Genomic DNA, 21,371 nt, shown 5'->3' on the forward strand with positions numbered 1-21,371 from the left:
TGGGTTCAGGCTTGAGGGGGTCCTCTGATGAACCCCCTCCTCTGTCAGTGGGCCTTAGGAGGCTTATCCAGCTGTGGTAGCAGGTCTAAGTTGCACTGGGACACTGTGTCTAGCCACCCAGAGCAACACTAGGCTTGGGGGAATTATAGGAAATTTAAAGGATAACTAGATACAGCCTCCAGCACAGAGGCCCAGGGCAGACATTAGGAGTGAGCCTTGGTTGCTGCCCAAGGATGCTATGTATCTTGGTCCTGATATGACTATAGCTTTAACAGCAGCAGCAACAAAAAAGTAATCCATAATGACCTTATATTACCTTGTCAAGAGTCACTAGGTAGCATTTCAACCTCATGGTCAGTCATGTTGTGGGAGAAAAACATTGTTGTGCACATGGCAACAGGGGTCTCTGTGCATACTTTGGGTATGCTTTCCTTGGAATAAAGGGAGCCAGAGACTTGTGATGTCTTTGTGATTTCCACAGACAACAAAACAGGCCACTGGGTGTTCCCAGCTCCACCTGTGAGAAGGGAATGGCTGTTCTTCTCTCACATTAACTCCCAGCTTTGGGATGTGGGGAGGCTCAGCCCTGATTTCCAATGGCTTTCCTTCCATAACCACACATCTATTGGCAGACATCTCCTTAACAAACCATGGTCATTTACTGCTCTGCCAGGGCCATCAGGGTAATCTGCATCAATCCTGATTGTTCCATTAGCGCTCTTCTGACCAAATCTCAGCATTAGAACCTAAAATCGCAGGGCTGCTCAGATGGCGTCTAGACTAGCCCCTACCCCAAAATGGACAATGTTTCTTAGGCCTCTTCCACTTGCTTTCCCTTAACAGGTCTGGAAACTTTTTTATATAATTCTCAAGGAACCGAACCTTCATTGATAAGCCAATGTGGTGTAGTGGTTAGGGTGTTGGGTTAGGACCTGGGAAGCCAGTGTTCAAATCCCCACACTGCCATGAAGTTCACTGGGTGACCTTGGCTAGACACATCAAAAAAGCAATTCAGTTCAACACGTTGTAAACTTCATACAGGGAAATCCTGCTGGCAAAAGACGGGACTCCACAGTGTTATAATGCATATAAAGCGCTTTGTTGTAGCATTCATATCATATAAAGCTTGTGCCAGTCACAGCCTAACTTACCTCGCAAGGTTGTTGTGGGGATTAATTGAGGAGGGGAAAACCATACATGCCACCTTGAGCTCTTTGGAGAAAAAAAGTGATATGTAAATGCAACTAATAATAATAATAATAATAATATTGATCCCATCCATTTTACTGAATGTGTGCAATCTAATTTGATATTTCTGCAACTGTAAATTTAGAACAAATAAAAAATATACATGAATTTTCCCCTGAGGCCTAGACCACCATTGCCTCCTGTTGGACCATATATACCCCAGTGAAGTGTGATCGCAGTGGAGCCGTGAAACAAGGTCTGGTTTTTTTGCATATTAGGGGAAATGAAGTAGAGAAATGCTGAGTGGTTTTCCTAAAGTCACACAGGATGTCTGTGGCAGAGACAAGACCCATGGGTGCAGACCTGTGAAGAGAACTTGAGAAGATGTCAGCTCTAGCTTCCTTGTCTGTTTGTTCCATCTAATAGCCAACCAGCAGAGCAATGAAATGGGGCCACCTCCAGACAATGTGAGGGTTTCTGTACGCTCATGGGATTCCCCAGATATGCAGGGAAATATTACTTAGTTAAAAAGAAATGGAGACAAAATCCCCTTCTGTGGATGCATAGGAACAAAACATTCAGAACAGCAAAGGGTGCGTAATCACACACAAGGCTGTGTGTACACACACACACACAGAGCATTTTATTCTAGAATCAATGGAGTCAGAATACTTGTTATTTCTACGTAGTCCACACACAATCTACACCCACTGCATATTTCTGTTGCCCCTGAAAAGCACATTCTGAAAATAAAAGTTCATTGCAGGTTGATTCAACAGTCTGATGCTTTGAAAACAGATGTAGGTGGTGCTAGCAATGGAAGGTGAATCCACACCTGACCAATGATGTTGTGGGTGAGTATACACCAAGGTGGCAAATGCTACTTCAACAGCACATTTCAAAAGATGCCTGCATCCAGCACTGAAGGCATACAATAATGCAGCGTATGCACTTCCTAAGCCACCACAAATTTACCACAGACCAAACTTTCATAATACCTCACATCGCCTCAGACACCATACTTTCCCAAGGAGTCAGTTCATACATGTGTCTGAGAGTCATCAAGTACTGAGTAAGCAAGCAAATGTGAAAATGTATTTATTCAAAAGATTTTACATATACAGTGGTACCTCAGGTTAAGAACTTAATTCATTCCAGAGGTCTGTTCTTAACCTGAAACTGTTCTTAACCTGAAGCACCACTTTAGCGAATGGGGCCTCCTGCTGCCGCCGGAGCACGATTTCTGTTCTCATCCTGAAGCACAGTTCTTAACCCAAGGTACTATTTCTGGGTTAGCGGAGTCTGTAACCTGAAGCGTCTTTAACCTGAGGTACCACTGTATACATTTTAGACTTCCCTACTAGGGCAGCATATAATAAGGATCATAAATCACCGGTATAAAATCCTATATAAACAACTGAGCAGTCAGTGGTGTAAAAATGCACAAGTTTTGCTGTTGGTAATAGCATTTTGGAGGCCAGACTCTGCCATCAAATGGCCAACACAGGTGTTGCCAATTGCTAACCCCTTATTCAGAGGAAGTATTGATGGAATACTTGAAACATTAAAAATAGGGTTATGGGCAATATTTTGGACAAGAATCAACATCTGAGCTGAAGAAAATCTAGTGTTTGTTCTTTGACTTAGTATACAGTATTGGCCCGAAGATAAGCCGCACCCGAATATAAGCCACACCTTTAAAATTGGAGGGGGGGAGAGAAAAAAAGGAAAAAAATACCTGAATATAAGCCGTTCCATTCCTCGCTGCTCCTGGCTCCATTGTGGGCAGGGGGGAGCTGCGCTGCACTGCTGGCAGCCTTTCCCCTTCTCCTCTCTCTCTCTCCCCCTTCCTGGCCTTGGGGGAGAAGACAGGGGACTACACGCGGGACAGGCACCGCTTTGCTGCGCTCATTGCACTGTTTGCCCCACACTCTTGGCTGCATACTGTAAGGTTGCGAATACAGTGGTACCTCGGGTTACAATAGCTTCAGGTTACATACGCTTCAGGTTACAGACTCCGCTAACCCAGAAATAGTGCTTCAGGTTAAGAACTTTGCTTCAGGATAAGAACAGAAATCGTGCTCCGGCGACGCAGCGGCAGCGGGAGGCCCGATTAGCTAAAGTGGTGCTTCAGGTTAAGAACACTTTCAGGTTAAGTACAGACCTCCGGAACGAATTAAGTACTTAACCTGAGGTACCACTGTATAAGCAGCAATTTTACTTTTCACAGTGGGAATTTTGGGGGGAAAGTGCGGCTTATTTTCAGGCCTATATGGTACATGTAAGTTTATACATAAGAACAAAAAGAACATAAGAAAAGCCCTGGTTAAAATGTATGTGTGAAGGGGCCCTAAAACAAGTCGTCTGGCTTTCCCCACATTGCAAAAATGTGCATCTGTGGCCTCCCCCCACCCACTTCGTATTCATAACGATCAGATTGGTTTGCCTGATGGCAGTTTTAGCAAAGGCCAACCCAGTTCCTATGCAGTCCTCTTAACAAAAACAACACCGAAAAATAATACTCCGCAGACCTCAGAGGATGTGCTTTTTTGAATAAATTGAATTTACAGCAATATGAGAATTCCATATTCCTGCCTCACGTTTGTATGGTGGTGTGCTTCATTCTGGAAGATCCCTCCTGTTGCTCTGGAATTGCTGCATGACTTCATTCCCCACTGAAAAGCAGCCCTCTTTGCGGCTGAACACAGCCGTTGTTTAAATTGGTAAGCAACTCAAGTATTTCAGAGCAGGAAATGAAGAGCGATTATTTCAGAGTGGAGTAACAGGAGGGAATTTAGGTGGGCGAATGCTCTGCCTGCGTTTGGTCTGTGAGCTACATGTTACATCCTCAGAAAGAAGGATAGAGAGTTTTCAGTGGACCAAAGGAATTACAGTTGTCTTTTCCCTGAGAGCTGCCATTTTGCATGGCTAGACCAACGCCACAGTACTCAGCTGACTCAGAGGGGAGGCAACACATGGGGCTGTTAAATGTGCTGTTTATAATTTTATAGGCTTTATTTTAAGGACTCCCACCCAAGCGTTGATTTGGCACATCAGGAACTGCAAGGATAAAATCAGGCATCACCTGAGAGAAGGATAGGAGGTCACCCCCATTCTGCTTTTCAGCTGAATCATTCTCTCCATTAAGGTTGCAAACATCAGGTCACCTAGAGTCTCTCATGCACTTGCTTCGTAATTGTTAGCAGTCTGTATTTGCTGTTTTCTGGCAAAGGATGAAATGAAATGACCACAAGAACAGTGAATGTTTTATTGATTCCAGGGTCCTCCTCAGCCCTGCTACAGATTTCCACCCCAAACACGCTAATTTAAACTAAGCTGCAAGAAGACTGAAATCATAGCAAGTTTGTTGTCCAAATCCTTCTGCAGGACAATAGACTGGATTTAGTACTTTTTAAAGTGTTTGCAGGTGGCTGGCACACACAGATTTTCTCCCTGAGGTTATTTGTCCTGTGCTGGCTTTTTGTTTTTTATAACATGAAAGCAAAGGATTGTAGTTCTGGAGAAATAAGGTTATCCGAGGTAAACCATCTACTTTCATCAGTCAGTGCTGGTGGTGCAAGGACTGGTAATAAAACAAGAGACTCTTCATGTGTTCTGGCTCATCTGTTCGTATTCATGTGTCTGGCCGTTTTGCAGAAGCTGGGATTGACCTCTGGAATGGAAAACGTCCTAGGTATTTGACAGAATTGCTCCTTGATGCAATCATGATGAGAGAGCTTCCTCCAGTTCACTTTGAAAGCATTTGGTGTGTTTTTTTTTAACTTTCTCAAATAACTTTTGAAAAAAGATAAATGCATGCTTGTGATCCCCCTCCCCCCCCCAGAAAATGGAATTAAAGAGGGGAAAGTTTACAAACATTACCTTCGGTTTAAGGGCAAACTAATTTAGAGTTTCAGAGGCATTGCTACAAATAATGAGACAGGCTGAAAAACAATTTATAGGCACTTCTTATCAGCCACCTGTGTCCTCACCTTATCCATGCCTCACGCAGTTCAGTTATCTAAAATGTTTGTCTCACATTGCTCAAACACAATTCTAAACTGGCTACACCTCAGTTACATGAATTTTGCAAGGCATATGAGGAAAGCATTTGCTGAACTATGGACAAGGACATATTGTTCTACCATCAGCAGCTTATAAACACAACTGCTTCTTCTTAGGAAATAGCCTGAAAGTGAGATCAGCATTGATCCATTTATTGTACCTTCTCCTGGGGCCTGTTTTGTGATATTAGAAAAATAAATCACTGTTAAATAAGTTCATGTCTCAACTTACAACAGGCCAGTTATTTTCCTCCCTCCTTGGGGACTTTCCCCACCTTCCCATCATTATTTGTGAATGAATAAGCCTTAGTTATACTGAAATAGAGTAATTTGTTTTAATAGTGTCTGAGCACACACTGAGGTAATATGCGTCTGATGCCTAATCACATTTCTCAGGAAAGGAATTTGCAGTTTCAGAAGAAGGTTTATTTATCTTTAAAGGGCCATTTCGGTCAGAAATGAGCCTGGACGAACGGCATTGTGAAATTCCATGCTTATTTGGTGTTATTGCGGGGAGGAGGGGGAGGTTTGCTCTATTTACTTAAAAGACCATTGGTGGTGATTCTGGCAGGCAGTTCTGAAAACATTACAGGCGCTAGCAGTAGCAAAAGAAGCTGCAGGATCTGCGTTTGAAGCGAGGTGGGATGGAGTGGGATCTCATTCCACTTATTTTCAGGCGAAGTTAAAGCCACTTTTCAGCAGACACAATTGAGTCTTGCCTAACATGAAAGCAGTGGCGGAGGAACCCTCTCCAGCACCCGGGGCAGGATGAACTGCCCAATTACGCACATGCGGCGTCCGTATGGACTGTGCATGTGCAACATCCTGTACAGAGTGCACATGCACGGCAGCCTGTACAGTCACTCGTATGGGCGTCACGTGAGAGTGGCAACCCATATGGACGTCGTGCGACTCAGCCACTCTACAGCTGGGGGGAGGCAGGGGCCATCTTGTCAACCCCTCCCAGAGTGGCACCCAGGTCAACCCGCCCCCGCCACCCCCCCACCACTTCATATGCCCCTGCATGAAAGAAAACATCCCAGTCAAGCATTGACTAGAAACACACATTCTAGAACAGTCATGTTAGTCTGTAGTACGATAGCTAGCTAGACAGATAGATAAAATCCAAAATTACTGCAGCACTTCATTGAACATGTGGGGAAGGTAACAGGAAGATGCTCCTGCCTCTATTAGGCCCTCTGGCTATAACCCCTAGCAACTGCATGTTTGGTGAAAAGAGCATGAAAGGGACTTCATCAGTTGCTGTACCCAGGAGCATCCAATATACATGGGATAAAACAGTATTATGAGAGTAAAATGCTATGGATTTTCATTCATTGTTTAAAACAGTATTAGGGCTGGTGCACCAATTCTATCCAGACTGCCATCATTTCCAGGTGGGATTCAATCACATAATGGCAAATTCAAGCAGAACAATTAAACCTTATTTGACGCTTTTGTGAAGCAAATCCACTTCCCCAGAATGATAGAATTCTAGAGTTGGAAGGGACCCTCAGGGTCATTTAATCCAGCCCCCTGCAATTAATACTTTTTTCCAATAAGGAAAGTATCAGGAAGAATAATAATAAATAATAATAATAATAATAATAATAATAATAATAATAATGTCAGAAGCTAAACCCAAGTTGACCTAAAATTAATCAATATATATATTAATAATAATAATTATTATTATTATTATTATTATTATTTATTTATACCCCACCCTCCCCAGCCAAGGCCGGGCTCAGAGAGGCTTACAAGTAATAATAAAAACAAGTTGAATGATTACAACTTAAAAACAAAATTAAAATGCAACATTAAAATATTGAAACATTAAAATATTAAAATGTAGCCTCATTGCAGGAGGAGAAGGAAAAGAAAAAAGAAAGGGAGGGAGGGAATCAAATGGGCTCCAAGCCAAAGGCCAGGCGGAACAGTTTACATACTCTTTTTTTTTTATGCATTTGCCAGCTTTACAAAACAAGCTTTTATTGTTTATGAACAATTTTCTGCTGAAGATACTATCCTGTGACTTTGTTCCTTTGGGGTTTATTGTATGGATTGTATCACCCGGGTACATGTTCTGTCCAGTGCAGTTGTGGTTGTGGTCAGTGGCTAAAAGAATAAAATGTTGAGTCTCCCCCCACCCCTTTTTTAAAAGTGTCAGGAAAATGCACTGGGAATTATGAGATAACACTCAATCTTTCTTCAGACAAATAAATCTAAATGTTCTTAAAACAAATAATCTGAAAGCAACCTTCTTCTATGTGGCGACTGCTTTAAAATGTTCCAACCTTAAGCACTGCACAGGATTTGCAGTCCCCTCTGGCACAACCCATCTGTTCCTAGGATCCTACCCCAGATGTGGAATTTAATGGGCAATAATCTAACTGTTTAAATGAAAGGCTGCATAGAGAGTTTCCATCTCTAGGTAACACTGAGCTTCAGGCACCAGAATATTCTTCCTAAGGAGGGGGAGTAGAAGGAAGGAAGACTGGGGTGTTGGGTAGGGGAAGTTAAGGACCTGGACCACCCACCATATTTGGTGAACATTTAGCTAACAAATCCATAATAAGTATTTCTGGTCATGTAGCTTTGAGGAACTCCTTGTGGAAATGAATGCTTGCTAGACTAGAGACTGCTAGGTAAAAAAAAAAAAAGCAGGCATATTATATAAAATGCATAAATTAACTTCTTTTCATTTCTCAGGAACACTCTGGCAAAAACAAGATGTCCTGCCAGGGACAATATTGGTTAGTTTGCAGTCAGGTAGCTGTAAATATGCTGGTTATAATCAGAGCTCTCTGGTCTTTGCCTCATGTACAAGGTTTTCTTTCCTCACACAGTTAAGTTAAAAACTGCATCTTAAACAAAAAATTTTTAAACCAAACAAATATAGTTTGGTTTGCAGACTGAGGTTTGCTGTTGGGAGCGGCTTAAAATATCTCTTATGAGTGGCACTGGTTTTTTTATTAAAAAAAATATCAGGACTCCATAGATGGGAAGTTTTTCTCACACGATACAGTCTTGCTGAAAGCTGAATCTTTGGTCCTAGTATGTAGAGCTCTGACTTGCTGGATAGGACCACTAGATGGCATTGACCACCCTACGATTGCCAGATGAAACAAAGGAACAAGGCTCCTGTGCTTTTAATTAAGAAAGTAGCATTTTGGTAGCTGCAGCATCTTGAACAACTGTATCACTGGAGGAGCAATATCGGCTCCCTTCTACCTAAGCTGTTTCAAGCACAAGAGGCCTAGACTTACATTTCCTGTCAGTTGGTGTAAGATACCTGACTGAAACAGGGATGTTCAAACATTGCATTCAATGAGCGTATAATCTGTGTACAAAATACTGTATACTCATACAGTAATTCACATGTAATGTTCAACAAGTGTAAGATAAAAGGTAACGGTAAAGGACCCCTGGATGATTAAGTCCAATCAAAGGCAACTATGAGGTGCGGCGCTCACCTCGCTTGCAGGCTGAGGGAGCCAATGTTTGTCCAAGACAATTTTTCGGGTCATGTGGCCAGCATGACTAAACTACTATTTTCCCACCGCAGCGGTACCTATTTATCTACTTGCACTGATAGGCTTGCGAACTGCTAGATTGGCAGAAGCTGGGACAGAGCAATGGGAGCTCACCCCGTTGAGCAGATTCGAACCACTGACCTTCCAACTGGCAAGCCCAAGAGGCTCAGTGGTTTAGACCACAGTGCCACCCACATCCCTTCAATGAGTGTACAGTCCATGTGCCAGTGTACACAATAGCTGAGCTGTTCACACATGGGTAGTGACAGCTTATACTTGTGTTCAGTGCAACATGTGAACAAGGCTACTGCGTGTTTGCGTCTTACTTTCTGGGCTCCTTTACATATTTTGAGATAGAAGAACCCACATGACGCAACTTTCTTTTGCAACCTGTAGACACAACATTCTTTTTCAACTGCCTGAGATATCAGAAAGCAAGCTTCCTAAAACCTTTGCAAATGCACCTTGGACTAGACAGAGTATCCTTTAACGTAGTTCCTCACTCTCTTGCCCTCACCAAAGCAAGGGTCACCACCCTTATTAAGGCAGGCCTCTCATGTCCACCAGTGCTTTTCAGGAGGACTACAACTCTCTTGTTGGACTAGATGATGGTCCCTTCCAACTCTATGATTCTATGATTCTAACCCTCTTGTTTTGTTGTTGTTTAGTTGTTTAGTCGTGTCTGACGCTTCGTGACCCCATGGACCAGAGCACGCCAGGCACTCCTGTCTTCCACTGCCTCCCACAGTTTGGTCAAACTCATGCTGGTAGCTTCGAGAACACTATTCAACCATCTCGTCCTCTGTCGTCCCCTTCTCCCAACATCCAGGGAGTCTTCTCTTCTCACGAGGTGGCCAAAGTATTGGAGCCTCAGCTTCACGATCTGTCCTTCCAGTGAGCACTCAGGGTTGATTTCCTTAAGAATGGAGAGGTTTGTTCTTCTTGCAGTCCATGGGACTCTCAACCCTCTTAACTTCTGCCAATTACCAATGATGACATCTTTGTTACATCTGCCTGTCAGCCCTTGAAATAATTAAGAACCATGGAAAAGTTAATTTTGGGGTAAGAAAGCACTAGAGAACCAGATTGAGAAGTAATGCAGTTTTTTACTTAGTGAACAATAGAAAACTAAACTAAACATAGGAAGTTACAAAAGCCCTAATAAGAAGTTACAAAAGCCCTAATAAGAAACATAAGAAGTTACAAAAGCCCTAATAAGAAAGTCCTAATAAGCCCTAATAAGAAAGAAATTTGAGCTCTGCCACCTAAGATCCTTTTAAAGCAAGAATGCCTGGGATTGCACCTGGACTCCTGTGCATGCCAAATACTTGCTCTGACACTGACCTATAGCCAAATTGCCTGAACTCAGCAATCCAGGCACCAGGCAACTCCCCCCACCGCCAGGAGTGTTTGCTCTCTGTGGGGCACATGGGAGTCTGCAGGGGTGGAGAGGAGAGGAAGGGAAAGTCTGTCATATCAGCAGATTTCCACCCGTGCAACACTGAGCATCATCACCCACTGGGTTTTTGGTTTGTCAGGGCATAAAGTTAATAAGCTATGTTGAAATACACTGTGTTTTATTAAGGGGAGTGCTAAGGGCTTGAGATCAACACTTACTGTGAAATTTAAAACTAATATTTGCCATGCATGCATATTTATTATTAAAGACCTTTCACAATTTTTGCCAGCTCATCCTCCTTGTAAGTAACTGTAATTATAGAATATTTTGTTTCTCTATAATTTATTAAATGACTCTGATTTACTGCTTCTTCCCATATGAGGAAAAATCAGTTTTAAAAAGTTTGAAATATTTGTTGCTGATAGTTTCAGTATACTACAACCAGAAACATGAGACATAATCACATGTAAAAGCAATACTTGTATTATACTCTCAGTTGTAATGAATCACTACCTACAACAATAATAATTTTTTTTTACAAATAGCCATATATATTGGAATACCCAATGATTATTTTGTGGTGCACGCACTCCAGGTCTTTATTTTCTTCTAAGTATGTTAGCTATTGCATTACATTATATTATCTATTATAGTCTGACACAAATTTAAGGATGTCGGTGCCATGGTTCATGTGATAGGTGCTGCATGAAAATGGTCAGTTGCCATTTTGAAAAATGGCTCCCACAGACTTATGGTAACCTGCACATGATGTCTAATCTATGAAGCAAAGTCATGCTGAGCAAAGGTCAGTTTCCAGCAATGCAGAGGTCAAAGTGCAAAAGGGAATTAAGTAAGTGTGTAGCACCCTGGACAGATCCAAGTGGCGCCTAGGCTCTTAAGCAACAAGGCAGGCTTGAGCGAGTGCCGAAAACTAGCAAATCTAGCAGCTTCTTTTGAGCAGCTATCTACATGCTTATTAAGTGAAGTCTGATAAAGAAGCCCAGCCTGTTTTAAGAGCTGTGGACTCCCACAGTACAAGGGAGGCTACAGTTCTACTAAGCTTCAGTCATTGGTGTCTGAAGTCAGTGATGCTGGCACTATAGACTCCTATGGTGCTTGCATTTCCTAGGAGGAAGGGGCTTCAATGATTGTGGTTTAGAGCGCACATTCTCCTCCCAGTCCAAGATGTCCTATGAATATATGGGCTCTTCCCCTGAAAATGAGGATTCAAAGCCCTGGCTTATGCTCCAGTCCTCACTGATCTGTGTGCTAGTAATCCTTTTTCCTAGGCATATGTTGACCATATATGTGGAGATTCAAATGTAAGTACAAATATCTCCACAGGTACATAGAAATTTATTTATGTGTGTTCGTCTGACACACATTCTCATGCCTAGAAATATTATATCCCTGCCCAGATAGTAATATTGAGCAAGCTGGCAACAAATCACATTCATGTTTCTTCCAGCAGCTGCTTAAGGAAATGGAGGCTCCACAGTGAGGCCCAGCCCATGTTTCTGTAACCTAATAAACTGGTTTGAATATGAAGAAGGGTGGCAGGAAAACAGATGTAAGAGGTTTTCATAGGACTAACCAGGAAAGAACTGGTGCTAATAATTTTCTTGGGCTTGAAAGGGAAACCAGAGGACTCCTGTTTTATGACTAGCACACTGCATGCTGAATTTCAGAAGGCCTTCCAGTAATGAGATCAGGCAGTTGCCAGACAGGCACTCCTACCCTGGTAGCTGGGGATTAATGGCACTTCTATATTAAGTGTTGGTAACCATAAGTTTGATGTAGAATGAAGTATTTATTATGTTATTGCAAGGGCTACATACTAAGAAACTGTGAGTTCCCATAAACATTTTTTCATTGATATGAGCAAGATGAAAATTTCTTGAAAGGGAATTTGGTTTTTTTCTTTTTTTTCTTTCATGAGTTGAGTTTTGCCCTAACAGGTCTGGAAACTGAGGGCCTCTATTTTATACAGACAAAAAATAGAAATACTTTACATTTTATCAGGCCAGCTCCCCCCCCCCCGAGTAAAACTCAGTGGAGCTTGAAAATTAAGCATTTTGGCCCAGTTTGCACATTACCCTAAACCATGGTGCACAAATTGAAACAAAGCCAAAGTATTTTGCTGGGTTGTTGTGCCATATGAAGCACCCAATTTGTCCACTCAACAAACACTGGAAAAATTATTGTGTCCTTTATAATTTGCTAAAAGGCTCATGTCCTAGGGCAGGAATAGCTAAAGATGTTGTTGAACTCTGTTAGCCCCAGCCAGCACATCAAATAGTCAGGGATGATGGGAGGCATAGCCCAAAAATGTCTGGAGGGCACCATGTTGACTAGTCATGTTCTGGAGCTACATGAACTCTTAAAAAACCCAGCGTGGATTCTTGATTAGGATTATGATGATAACTTGATCTATTCACAGCTAGGCCAGAGATCTCCAGTACTGACTGCCCTTTTTTTCTCTTTCAGACACAGGCACCTTGCTGACACCACTGCCAGCAAGGGGAGGGAAAAACATCTGCCCTTCTCTTCTTTCCTTCCAGAAGGGTCTTCTCCATTTCCCCAGCTTACATTACAAAGCAGATACTTAACTGACCTGGCTAAGCTATTTACATACAAAGAAACTAGTCTGACAATTTTAGTGGCCTATCTCTGTGTGGAAGCCAGTATTACAGCCAGGATTGGGAAGGGGGACCCCAAAAACAATTTAGTTTAACCTCAAGCTCATTGAGATATTTGTCCTTCTTTGTAAATAAGAGCTTATAAGATGGGAAAGAGAGCCCTACTGGATCAGATGAAAGTGCCATCTATTCCAGCATCATGTCCTCACAGTGGTCAATCAGATGCCTGTGGGATGCCTACAAGCAGGTCATGAGTCCTCTCCCAGTAGAGATTCCCAGTTACAAGGGAATGAGTAAATTCCCAGTTAAATAAATGAGACTTACTGAAATTGCTGCCAGTGGGGGTGGGGGCGGGGCGGGGCAGCGGAACAGAATAAATTTGGATAGAATATTAGTAGTCCTATCTCTTCTGAAATCTAACCTTAAAATTCTGGCAGCCATTTTGAAATCTGTGGTGCTTTTGACAAACTTGTTTGTAAGTCGCACTTACATGAACAAATAGCATGTACTTTTGCCACATCAGCATTTCTGCAGCATTTTCATGCCAAAACAACTTGGTTCTCATTTCGTTTCATATTTTTTTTACACAAAACCATCTGTATTTTCATATTTTAATCCATCCTTGCCAAGTCAACTTCATTCTTGTGGTCAAAACATACAGGCATGACAGCCAAACCATCCATAGTCTCATGACATTTCAATTTTTATCTTGCCAGCCCATCTCCATTCTTGTGGGCCAAACATGCACATGTAAGAATGGTTTCAGTGCGGCTATAAGAGAAAAGCATATGAACAAGCATAAAATTAATTTATATCTGATACTCTTCTTGGAATATTACATCGAACTAGATGTCAGACTCTAAAAGAGTCCTAACTCACAGCTAGTGTTTAAAATAAAGGAACTCAGGTGGGTTTCTCTGTTGTCAGCTCATAGCATTTTTATAATTACAAGCCACGGAAAAAACTGCATAGCCTTTTGAGGTTGAAATCACCAATGGCCAAAATTGGTTTGCTGTTGTTTTAAAGGGGGGGGGGGATGTTTTAAAAGAAAAAAAAAATTATGGCTGAAATTCTTGCATGTGATTCTTAAGCAGCAGAACACTACAGAATGGAAAGGGTTGGTAGCTTCAGTTATGAAAGCTGGGTGAGTCACAGTTGAGTTATTTTTTCATAAGCGTTCTCTACACAAATATAATTTTGTTTATATTCTCCTGGAGGGTTGGTAGGAGAAGAGGGTCTCATTGAGATGAATGATCTAAAAGGCCTACTGGCCTGCTTGGAATGTGCTAAAATGATACCAAATATCAGGGAGATTAGATGGTGCCAAACAAACGATACGAAATAGCAGAGAGGTTCATTCCTTACATGCCATTTCTACCTCCTCCAGCACTCAAGTTTTGCTCCTTATCCTTCTGGAAACATTCCAGGACCCAGGTAATTCAGGGATTCAAGGATTTAGACGGGTCACTGATCTTTGTTATGCCATCCTGATGTGCATGTTAAAAATCCCAATTGCAGCTGGCGACAAAGAGATGCTATAAAGCTATATTCCAGGTGGTGCAGAATTAACTGACAGGAAGAGTCCAGGGGCATGAGGTAATTTCACATTAAGAGGGCAAGGGACCTAATAATTTCATTAGTTGGTACTATAGACTCTAGGCAATATACAATAATTCTATCCACTCACCATCTATATCATGATAGAAACAAGCACTGCTTTGACAAGGGTTTAGTACAGGAGTGGTTGACCTGTGACCCATCAGATACTGTTGGATTGCAACCTCCATCAGCCCCAGCCAATGAGAATGATGGGAACTTTAGCCCAATGATACCTGGAGGACCACAGATTGGTCACCCGTAGTTTAGAATGAGCTCATCATCCCAAAAAGAACTTCTGCAGCCTCCTAAAGAAGACCAGCCTCCAACAGTGATAGCAGGTGGTAAGAGGGATGTCAGCAGGTCAGAAAGCAATTTTGAAGTTTTAAGTTTGTAATGATTGCACTTAATAGATATGTTGATCACAGGTAATTCACCAAGTGCATGTTTCATCTATAATATTCACTATAATATCAGCAATTCTGAGAGATTTTATCAGCTTGTAGTTGGCGATTCCCAACATATTCAGTAAATGTGGGTGCATGCCTGGATTTTACACATCCTTATATACAGTACTTGCATAAGGAATTGGGATCTGAAATTCTTTTAATCTTCTTTATGGGCATAAAGAGCTTGCTAATAAAATTCTGATTCAGGGAGAATGACAACATTTCTTGTAACTTTGTGAATAATTAGACACTGGATTTGCTTAAGATCCAGCTGTTCAAGCCATCTGGCAAACCAGTTTGAGAGAAACCATCTAAGTGTACAAATGGAACTCAAATTAGCTATCATGGAAGTTACAGCATAAGGGTGGAGTGCTCTTGCCACGTAATACATCACAGAGGCAGAATGGCTGTTAATTAAATCGGAATAATGCACAAATTTAAAAAGTGGGGAAAAGAAGAACAGAAACAGAACTAAATAGTTCTACAGATGTTCTGTGATGGAAACAGCAGGTTTTTTGATTGAGGAAGTACCTATTTCCACTCCTAAAATGTACGATCACAACAAATGCACTCCCCCATCCCAAACTAGCACTGTACTGGAAGAATAGCTATATATTGAATTATATGTTGTGTAATTTCAGCTTATTGTGTCATTAATCTGCCTGTTCTGGAAGAACACCTTTTGTAATATGGAATTGAAAACACATGTTTCTGAACTATCCTCCCCTATCCTGCATATACCAATTGACTAACTGTTGCCTGATGAGGCTTAAGAATCTCAAGGTGCTCTGAATATGTTCCTGTCAGATGTGGAGACATACAAAATGAGGATTTCCAAATTCCCTAATATAGCTAGAATATTTGATAACCAAAATAGTATGCGGGCAATATATTTCCTTTGCAAATCCATTTGTATTTCAGATAGAAAACTGTCTCCCGAAATGAAATTGTTTATTAGACTTTTCAAAATACTGCCTCCAGAGGCATGGAGAAGGATATTCAGCCTAGCCTTTGCTACCATGTAATGGACCACGGCCAATAAAGCGAGATGAGCGCCGCAACCCCCAGAGTCGGTCACGACTGAACTTAATGGTCAGGGGTCCCTTTACCTTTACCTATTGGGTCCAATAGCTAACCAGCTCCAGGCTCCAGGCTCATGTAGCAATCCTCCTCTCCCAAAAAACCTTCTGCCCTGGCCGTCACTGCACTGTCCTAGCCTACATACCTGCTTAGATTGTTATACATTCATAATATACAGTTGGACGATATGCTCTGGTAGTAGCTGAGAATGAGGAACAAACCATCAGCTGGTGGAGATAATTGGGTAGTAAGTGCTGTTTAAGACTCTACGGTCTAGAAGATGAAAAGGTGAGGAAGTGCTTCTCCGTAGGGTGTAGATTGGCTCATTATGTGTCACATAGAGCTGTTCCACTCTGCAGACACTTTCTGTGGGCACCTTATCTCTGCTTGGGGAACACTTTGGTCTAGACTGCCTACGTTCATCTGAGGGACAGGGCGGGTGAGTGGGTTGTCTTTTGGAAACGTTTTTTACTTGGTAGCCTAGTAAACTCCTTTCCATGTGGTTGTGTATAATAATTGGGTCAGAGGTATGTGTGGGTTTTATGGCGAGGGAGACTGTTCAAGTCTTATATCTTCTGAGAAACATCAATTGCTTCTGTGTTGTAACTCACTTGATCTTCCTTTGAAATCATATCCTGAGCTGTTTCTTGCCATGGTACACAAAGTCACCTCAGAGGTGCTAGAATGCATGACTAGCGTCTGCTGCAATTAAGATATACTATTCCTTAGGGAAGAGGTTAAAAAAACTGAACTCACTGAGCTCTGACAGAATCTAACCTTTGTCAAATTTCTGTGGCATGATGTAATTGAACTGGACAGAGTCCTAGTGACTACAGTTCTTGTCTCTGACTAGTAAAGCCAGAAGGCACTAGTACACAGGTTTGTGTTGAGCTTATAAAAGTTTGCTGTCAGGACCAGGGTAAGGGAGGTGCACCATGAAATAAGCAACATGGAAGAAGTCTTAGATTAATCACAGTCAATTAATTTGACAGGCTGTTGAGTTCTCCAATCTTGTGGAATTATAAAACAAAGTAGCTATCTTTCGGTTTGCCTCCCTAGCCAGAAATAACCTCAGACACAGCACTAGTTGCCTTGCCTTGTCTTGTCTTGGGGGCAAAGCCAAACCCCTGGCTACCAACCAGTGGGGCTTTTCGGAGTAGCGAGGACAGGGCTGCATCCGCAACCCTGCCATACATGACGGCCAGGGCAGAAGGTTTTTTGGGAGAGGAGGATTGCTGCATGAGCCTGGAGCTGGTTAGCTATTGGACCCAATAGGTAAAGGTAAAGGGACCCCTGACCATTAAGTTCAGTCGTGACCGACTCTGGGGTTGCGGCGCTCATCTCGCTTTATTGGCCGAGGGAGCCGGCGTTTGTCCGCAGACAGCTTCCGGGTCATGTGGCCAGCATGACTAAGCCACTTCTGGTGAACCAGAGCAGCGCACGGAAACGCCGTTTACCTTCCTGCCGGAGCGGTACCTATTTATCTACTTGCACTTTGACGTACTTTCAAACTGCTAGGTTGCCAGGAGCAGGGACTGAGCAATGGGAGCTCACCCCGTCGCAGGGATTCGAACCACCGACCTTCTGATTGGCAAGTCCTAGGCTCTGTGGTTTAACCCACAGCGCCACCTGCGATTGGACCCAATACAATCACACAATTGCAGTGGGACTGACTTGGGATCTAAGGGGTCCTGGACCAGGTCAGCCGTGGGGCATTTTGGTGAGTGGCCTCCCAAAGCCTCAATTTTGACCATTGTGAAACACGATAGGCTGTTAATTTTTGCTTTTTGGATTTTAAATGTGGCCATATCCAAGACAGAAAAATTAGTGCAATGTGAGGAAGGAATGACTGAGGAGAGAGACAAAACACACACCAACTGAATACACTCTGTCAACTTCTATTAGGCATGGGTAAATCTGTAAATCTCTTAAATTTCGCATTCTTCCAACTTTAATTTCACTTCTCTGCATCCAGCAGGCTGTTCTCATATTCAAATAAATTTGTGATCTTGTTATTATTTTTTTAAGTCCTCATGAAAATTCATCAGCATTTTAGTATAAATTTCTCCTAATACACATTTTGCAAAGCAGTTTTCCTAAATATAATGTATTTTATGGTTTCATCACTAATATACGCATGCATAGGTATAGGTATTTTTGTACACATTACTTGCCTGGAGAAATGCATTACAAAATTCAGAGAAGTGAGAATTTCAAAGGATGGCTTTCTGTCAGTTCGCATATTGCCTTGAATTAGGTAGATTCGCCTTTAAAAGTAAACGAAATCAAATCTCTCCTCCATCCCTATACTCCACCTGCTGATGTGGATGGCAAGTGATGGAATAGCACTGGACAGTGTGTCTGAGGGAGAAGGAAAGGAGCATGTAGACACTCATATGGCAGTTGTGAGAACAAAAAAACTAAATCTGAATTAGTTATTGATGAGATAACACATATATCTGGAAGCATTCCTGGCCAGTGTATATGAGGGCAATAGCATCACTGACAAGAACTAGGCCATAATTGTACAAGTGTGTGTGTGTTTGTGTATCAGTTCAATGAATTTAAATATATCACACAACCTGTATTTTATGTTCTGGCTTTTCACCCCCTTGGTTCCCTTCATTGAATTTCTGAATTTAGGCCTAATGAATGCTGTGGTGCTTTTCAGCTGTACCTCAAGGAATCTGCAATCCTGCCTCCATAAATACATTAGCTTCTTGCAATAAGTTCCTACAACTTTTGCCAAAGTCGACTGGAAAGGATTCTCCCTCCTCCCCCTGTAGTAGCTCAGTCTTCCAAAACAATTGCCCTGAAATGCCTGTAAGACACAAGAGACTATACAGTAGTGTAATTCCTAGTCTGTGAAGTCAGCTTGTAACCATGGCAGCAGTCGCTGCCAAAGCTGTACATTACAAAAGGACCCAGGCGGATGAAACGTAGGCCCAAGTTAATGAAAATCAATTTTGAAGTGCACTAGATATATGGAAATGGAGAAGAGGGTGATTGATAAAATATTTCATATTTTCTCTTCCTCCCTGGCAGCCAATTGCCGCAGGGGCCACAGAGCTGAAAACAGGATGAGGGTACTTTTCTTATTTGGGTGCTACTGTGTGGGAAGGAGTCGTCCTTCTGAAGAATACATCAACAAGGCAGCACCTATTCACTGCCAGCTAATTCTGGCACAGCTGAGCAAAGTTATCTTTTAGAGGGGGTGGAAATTGTTCCAGCTTGATGTGCTCATATCATTAGACCAGCTTCTTGGTGGGGGATGAGAATAAGACAGCATTATTTGTGTTAGTGACCCAGGGCCAAGAACTGACAGCATTCACCTTTTAGAGCAAGGGAGAAAATGACCATCTACTTGTAAGTGTTCGAAGCTTGGAAGCATCTCAAGTTCTTCAGTTTAAAAAAAGTAAACATAGAGCTAGATTGAAATACCTGGAATCCAAACACCCAAAAGCCTGGTTTTTATCCCAGAGGATATGGAGGCTGAACACTGACCCACTAGCTAGTTATACAAAGACTGAAGTGAAGGATTGGGTGGCATAATATTTAACCTATCCCAGACCTTTTAAAAAATATGATAACATTATTTTTGAAATCTAAGATATAATGTACCGGTAATTGACTACAATGCCCACATATGTAATATTATTCGTATGTTGTCTGCAAAATGTAAGAGGAAACCCGGATGTATGGCAATGCGATGGAAAAAGCAGCTTAAAATCACTATTTTTGAGTTGGGTTTCCCCAAAAATGTTTGCGGGTGTCTGGAATTATACTTTTTGAAATATGGCAACCCTCCCTTTGCTGCTATGATATCAAGTGGGACCACATTTTTTTGTGTTTTCTCTCCTCCTGCTTTCTTGTGCTCATTGCTTTAGAGCAACATGGTGACTTTCTTTTCGTTAAAACCATCTGTGAGGGAAGCTAGGCTGCAATTACCCCTGCAGGAGTTGCTTCTTTTGGCGGTTCTTTTTCCAGGGACCGAGGAGAGGATGTTTTGGCGGGAATGCCATTTTTTCCTGTCAGTGGTCCATTAACAGGGTTTCAGGGAGTGCTTGTTCTTTACAGTTTGCTCCTTCCCTCTCTTCTTTATTAGCCGTGACTCTCTGTTCCCTTTCTTAGTTGCTCACACACTTTGCAAGTGGAAATAGAACTAGCACCCAAAAAGTTGCAGGAAGCAGAAGGAGGTGATTTCAACAGTGACCACTGCACCTTCAGTTCAGTCTCCACCACCCCCTTCAGCTCAAGTGACACAAACAGACTGTGTGAAAGAGCATGATCTTCTCCAGTGGCCCAACTGTCTGGGCTACTGTCTCCAGTGGCCCAACCTGAACATACCAAGACATGCATATATTTATCCAACCATTACTGATAGTTTAGAAAATTAAATCCATAACGTCCCTTTTCACATTTCCTGGGTGTTATATTTTCAGGAGTCTCGACAGCTGAAAGTAACACTGACATTTCACTCTGTCAGTGTTTCCATTGCAGTAATATATCATTTCAGGAGATATATATATTTTTTATTTTATTTTTACAAAGTTTAGAATTTAGCTCCAGGGGCTTTATTCAATTATGAAAATCTGAAATCCGAGGATGTGGACTGTTCAGGTGCTTTCTGGTATGACTTCAAATTAAGTTTATTCTCCCCACAAGATATTTCATGCCACTGGAATGCAGTGTAGTCTGGAATTGTTATACATTTGGGATTAAGAAATTGCCAAAATGTTTTTGTGTTCGAGACAGCCTTCTGTAACGTAGATCTATTGATTCTTCCCCCACCCCCCAAAACTATTTAAATGAAACCCTTCTGGTAAGAGTGGAATAATTTAACAACAAAAAGGACACATGAATCAGAGCTCTGCACAGCAATGTGGAAAGTGTGCCTTCTCATACATTATATCTGTTCCTTATTTTCTTAGCCAAGTTTCTCCCATTCCTCCATCCTCACGCAGACCTATCATTTTTTTCAAGCATCTCCCATAGTCATTTGGTTGAAATAATCCAAACTATTTGAGTTGGCAAAGCCAGGCTATAAATCTGGGATATAGGTGGCCCAACCAATATCTGGATTCTTTAGCTAACCACATTTTTTGTTTCCTGTTAAATTCCAGACTACCATGACTCTTAATTCCACACATTGGATCTATTGTAGAGCTGGAGTAAATGGCCAGCAGCAAACAAATAGGACTAGTTTGTATCCAGCTATGAGCCAATCCATACTAAGATAATCCATACTATCTCCTTCCACAGTGTCATTATATACACATTGGTATATAATGTATACGTAGGGCCTGAGTGAAGGATAGATTTACAAAATGTTGTAAATTCAGGCACATTAAGGCTGTTAGACTTTAATGTGTTCTTGTGACTTACTTCTGACTGAGTAAACATGCAAGAACTGCACTGTG

The sequence above is a fragment of the Podarcis raffonei genome, chromosome 4 (assembly GCF_027172205.1).
Source record: "Podarcis raffonei isolate rPodRaf1 chromosome 4, rPodRaf1.pri, whole genome shotgun sequence".
Classification (NCBI taxonomy): Eukaryota; Metazoa; Chordata; class Lepidosauria; order Squamata; family Lacertidae; genus Podarcis; species Podarcis raffonei.